At 47.4% G+C, this 5,719-nt stretch overlaps 1 pseudogene across 1 annotated transcript; it reads right to left on the bottom strand.

The window, feature by feature from the left end:
- Window positions 1-1,685: 1,685 nt before the first annotated feature.
- LOC149832577 (AAA-ATPase At2g46620 pseudogene) lies at window positions 1,686-3,871 on the bottom strand (annotated as a pseudogene). Its single transcript, XR_016433114.1, has one exon. The product of XR_016433114.1 is annotated as an AAA-ATPase At2g46620 pseudogene (transcript).
- Window positions 3,872-5,719: the final 1,848 nt, after the last annotated feature.

Genomic DNA, 5,719 nt, shown 5'->3' with positions numbered 1-5,719 from the left:
TTAATAAACGGGTTAGGTGGGCGGGTCAACCCGTTTACATGAACCCGTCAACTCGCAAGAGAGCAATAGCCAACCCACGCCGTCTGAGCGACAGCCAAAGGTCACCAGCACCGACAGCCAGCCGAAAGGACACTGACGATGGCAACCGTCCCCCATTAGCATCATGATCGGGGTCAAAGAAAGAAAACGACGGCCAATGCTTGGTGACCCACGTCGTTTACCGGCGACCATCCAACACCCTGCGATGGCGGTTTTCGAAAGAGGTCTTTGGAGCCTTCCGTCGACGGCAACCTGATGGCCAGCCATCGTTGAGACCGAAGAGAAGAAAAGCTCCTTTTGTGTCTCTGACGACACACGACGATGAACCCCGGTGAGACATAGGACATCGTCGGCGAGGCAATGAGCCCCGACAAGCATCCTATCAGAAAACCCCTTTCCAACAAAAAGGGGTTGTGTGTTGGCAGCTACCAGAAAAAACTCAAAAATCCCTATCGACGTCGTGTAATCGGGTGTCGACCCGACCCGTTTATTAAACGGGTTAACCGTGTTGTGTCGGGTTACCCATTTAATAAATGGGTTAACCGTGTTGTGTCAAGTTACCCATTTAATAAACGGGTCGTGTTCGTGTTTGCCACATTCGACCCGTTTAATAAACAAGTCATGTTCGGGTTGAGGTATTTTGACCCTCCAACCCGCCGACCCGACCCGATTGCCACCCCTAACGGGAGCCCAATAATTGATACACGAATAAATAAAAACCATACTCATACCTTACCTCAAAGCAACTTGTAAAATACCAACACAAGGTCACCTGCACTAACTGCCTCAAGTTGGTAGTATCTCCATCAAGCTCATGGAGCCCATAGTCTGCACCAATTTGCCATGGCCTACAATAGAACACTACCAAAGGAAAAGGTGAAACCTTTTAGGGCTTGTTTGTAATCTTGGTGCTGGGATGGGGGTTTATGCATTTGGTGTTTCTTAGGCAAAATCTTGATCAAACGCCCATGGTGCTCCCGTTTAGAATCTGGGCACTAGGATTGGCATTTATGCATTTGGGATGGGAAGTGAGGCCATTTTTCATTTGTGTTTTACACTAAAAGATGGATTTCTCAGCTAGGCAAAGCAGCTGCTAACTTCCTCAAATGCATAAACTCTATACGCCTATCCTAGTGAAGGTCCATATCTCTGCCCCCATCCCAACAAAAGATCCCAAACAGGCTCTTAGTCTTTTCTTTTCTTTTTTGAAACACACCCAAATGGGCCCGGGTTCCTGCAAGGTAAACTCCGGGTGGGGTCACCTACATCCAAGCCCTTACGGATCCCATCAGTTAGAGGCACCCTTATGGACACAGCTGGAGTCCAAAACCTTTTGGACAAAATTAGACAGCAAGATTGGTTGATTGGAGATCCTTCGACCAACGTTGATACCTTAAAAAAATTAGCTGTATCAGAATCTACATCTTTTAGCTTTCCCTTTTGCTTTATTTATTTATGTGTTGGTTTATGTTCAATGCTTTATTTATTTAATTGTTCGTTTATGTCCAATTATTGAATTTACGGAATTAAAAAGTCTCCACCTCCAGAAAGAAAGGATTCAGACCGAAAACACACTTGTAAAAGAAGATGGGGGAAAGAAAAACCTTCTTGAAAACCAAGATATGCAAGTAAAAAATAAGAAACAATTTTTCAAAACACAGAAACAGTTCCCATATCGATCAAAACAGTTTCCAAAGGCCCACCCATAACTTGAAACAATTCTTTGGATGTTCACAAAGAATATACCACAACAACCAATCTCCGATTCCAGAACCACAAACCCATGCCCTTCTCTTTTCCATGTTAGGACAAAACTTCGAGTCGTTTTGACATTAACAAAGGAAAAAGAAAAGGGCAAATGAAAAGAGAGAGAGAGAGAAAGAAACTTCCACCCAACACGTCTGAATCAACGCCTCAAGCGGGTCACGCAATTTCCGGCATCGGAATCCTCACCGGAGACCCTTCTTCCCTTCTAAGTCTCCTTAGGTTCATAAGACAACTGCGAAGGTTTCCTCCTGCTCTTCAACCTAAGGAAGCTATACATCTTCCTGAGCTCCGTCAGCGTGTGGAACTCCTGCCGGACTATGTTACCGGAATCCGGCAACATGCCGCTGAAGCTGTCGCTGGTGTGGCTGGCGGCGTATTTCCTCACCGGCCGGCTGCTCGATTGCAGGGCGTTGATGACGGACTTCAAGGCCCGGCTGGGGGAGGTCCGATTGACAATCAAGATCTCTCCGATCTCGGCGGGGGTGAGGGACGCCCCTGCTTGGAGGTGCTCCTCCACGTTGGTGAAGAGCTTGTGGTCCTTCACACCCAGGTAGGTGGAGGCGAGGGTCTTGAACGCCGGGAAGGTGCAGGCCGGAAAGTGGACGTGCACGTCGAGCCTTCCCGGCCGGAGGATCGCCGGATCGATCCCGTCCCTGCTGCCCATCGTGAACACCATGATCCTCTGCTCCTCGCAGCAGGACCAGATCCCGTCCAACATGCTCAGAAGGCCCGAGATGGTCACCCCCGTTGTCCTCCGGACGCCGGCGGATTCCTTGGCGCAGAGTCCGGCGAAGTACTCGTCGACGTCCTCGACGACGAGGACCGATCGGCTGGTGGTCTGCTGAAGGAGGATTTTGAGCTCCGAATCGTCCGCGATGTGCGACAGCTCGATCGCGTAGACGTCGAAGCCGAGGAGGTTGGCCATGGCGGCGATCGTCGTCGATTTCCCGGTGCCGGAGGCGCCGTAGAAGAGATAGCCGCGCTTCCAGCTCCGGCCGACGCGATGGAAGTACTGCCGTCCCTTGGCGAACGATTCCAGGTCGGATTTGAGCCAGCGCTTCATGTCCGGGTCCATGGCCACCGTCTCGAAGGTCGCCGGGTGGCGGAATGGGGCGGACCTCCACCTCTGGCTCGAGTTCGTGAAGAGGCGGAGTTCGATCCTCTGGCCGGTGATCTCCTCGGCGACGGCCTGAACGTGCTGGAGGTAGGGACGGAGCACCCCGGCCTTGTCCTTCCGGCGGACTCTGAGCACGAAGGCCCGACTCCCCTGGCCGTCCTCGTTCTTCCACCACATCCTGGCCCCGAGAAACGAATCCTCCACGAACCGGTTGGCGTCGAGGCTGTGCGAGATCTCGTTCGAGTTCCTCGGCGTGAAGAGGTTGGCGAACTCGGTGTCCTCCGACGCGGGAAGCGACCTGAGGTAGACGGATACCCGCCGGTACAGCCCGTTTTCTCGAAATCCGTCGCCGTCGAACTCGGGAATCCGGTAGAACTGGTACGCTCGGCTTCGGTCGTCATCGCTCCGCCTCCTCACGATGAAGAAGAGAAGAAGAAAGATGAGGAAGGTCTGGAAGACGCAGAAGAGGAGGAGGAGGAGCATGTTTCCGGCGGCCGGAAAACAGGGGGAGGGGGAGCCTTTAATCGTTATCGATAAATCAAAGGATGATGAAACGAAGGGGCAAAATAGAGGAGGGCGACGGGAGATATAAAAGGAAAGTTGGAGAAAGAGTCGGTGAAGGAATGGAGTTGTGCTCCATTGTTCCACCTCCTTTTCTTCCCACTCGCTCAAGATGGGAATTCCTATCCGAAACCCACGCGTTTGATTTCCTTCTCAAAACCAAGAAGAAGAAGAAGAAGAAGAAGAAGAAGAAGAAGAAGAAGAAGAAGAAGAAACCTAATACGAGATGTCAGAGGATACAGAGTTGAAGAAGGAAAAGGGTATCTCCTCCTCTTCTTCTTCTTCTTCTTCTTCTCGAGGTGTGGGGTTGTGAAATGAGGGTAAAGTAGTAAGAAGAGGAAGCTGCCAACCGCTGAATGGGTGTGAAACAGACTTATTTTATTGCTCTCCACCAAACCAAAAAACCAATGGATGGAATTGGGAACGTCGTAAGGGAACCGCTTAGCTTCGCTCGCGGCTTCTTATTCCAACGCTTCTTTCGCGGCTTCTTATGCCAACGCTTCGCTCGCGGGTACACTCACCTGGACGGGCTTCCTTCCGCCAGTAATCACTCACCGCGTCGTTCGCTCCGTCACTCGGCTCGGCTCATTTTTCTTTCTTTCTTTCTTTCGGGCCATTTTCCAAATTGGGGATCCGACTTTTCATCGTACCCAAAACGACGCAACTTTTTCCTTTTTTTTTTTTTAGAAGAAAGAATAAAATTATATTAGAATAGACAGGTAAGACTACGAGAAATCGTCATACCTACAGAAAGAAAGAAAAAAAGCATTAGTAAGATATACATAATATTTGCATAAAGAAAGTTAAAAGCAGTCCATCAAAGAAATGGACCCGGAAGCTGGGACCCAATCCACGAGGCCAAGCAGCAAGGGCCGAGTGAAACAGATCCGATTGAATGGTCAGGATTACACGGACCACATCTTCTTCTTCTTTTCAAAAAAAAACAATCTGTTATTTCTTTCTTTCCTTCCAAGTCGGCCACCAAGCTGAAGAAAAAACGATGCAACTTTTGAGACCAGCTAAATTTTGTCGTGCTAATCAAACAACATAATAGTGTAAAATCTCAAATATGATCCTTAAGGAGTCACTATAACTACCCGTCAATCAATTTAATCTACATTCCGCATGGCTAATTTGTTAGGAATCAATTATTGGATCATGGGATTATTTATTAAGAAATGCGATTTTTAATGCTTAAATATTTATCAAGATTATGATCTGTTGATTTTAAAGATTTAAAAAAACTTGTTTATGCCTCGTAATTGGTTTATTCAAGAGCTGGCCCTTATAAAACCAAAGACATAGATCACATCTATACCATTGGATTTAAGAGAAAAGAATAAAAACATCCATAAAAATTTCAGTTCACACAATAGTTCTCATATTCCAGTCTCCAACCTTTTACCCATTCACTTCCGAAATTTGATCTCTCGTTTACCACTTGGACCAATTGGTTTGGATGATGAACGAATTAGGTGAATGCAAAAACATGAAAACTTGAAAATTGAGGTAGGAAGATATGGCCACCTAATTCAGCAGCCTATATGATATCCAAAAGGACAAAGTTGGGTGCAAATCCATTCCACTCATCTCCCATGTCATCCCTATCTTCATACTCCTCCCTGGTCGAGACGAAGCAATGGTGGCTCTACCTACTCCACTGACCATCGCTGTCTTCACAACATAAAATATCGTGGGCTTATCCTTTGTCCCTAGGGAGTCGCCATGCTTTGTCTTGCACAAGACGCATATTCTTTCTTTAACATCGTCAGAAGAATTTTTTTTTCCCGGTTTCTAATTCTGGGGTGGGCGACCGCCCACCCATGCCCACCCCTGGCTCCGCCAGTGCCCCATGGGATTTAATCTAGACCACCTGCCTAACAGCCTAGGTCTCATCCCACTACCTTTTAATCTAGACCACCTGCCTAGCAGCTTAGGTCCCATCCCACTAAGTCAATCCGCTTTGGAGCCCTTAAGTGTGATTTACATTATTCAATATTTACTTATGATTGATATTTAAATAACTCAAACCAGTCTTGTATGCAGGATATTTTGGCAATTCAAAAATCAATGGTTGACAAAACACAAAACTTTGTAATTTTAAAAAATCGAATAAATATTATCCAAGGGTCAGCTCTTATTAAATCGGCCATGCTGAATTAATATATAAGGTCAGATTTCATCAAAACAACTTGCATGAGAGGGATGACATAGGGGATCAGTGGAACCGAACTG

This window comes from Nuphar pumila, chromosome 7 (genome assembly GCF_984573655.1).
Source record: "Nuphar pumila chromosome 7, dmNupPumi1.hap1.1, whole genome shotgun sequence".
Lineage (NCBI taxonomy): Eukaryota > Viridiplantae > Streptophyta > Magnoliopsida > Nymphaeales > Nymphaeaceae > Nuphar > Nuphar pumila.
This window is presented reverse-complemented; position numbering and strand designations above follow the sequence as displayed.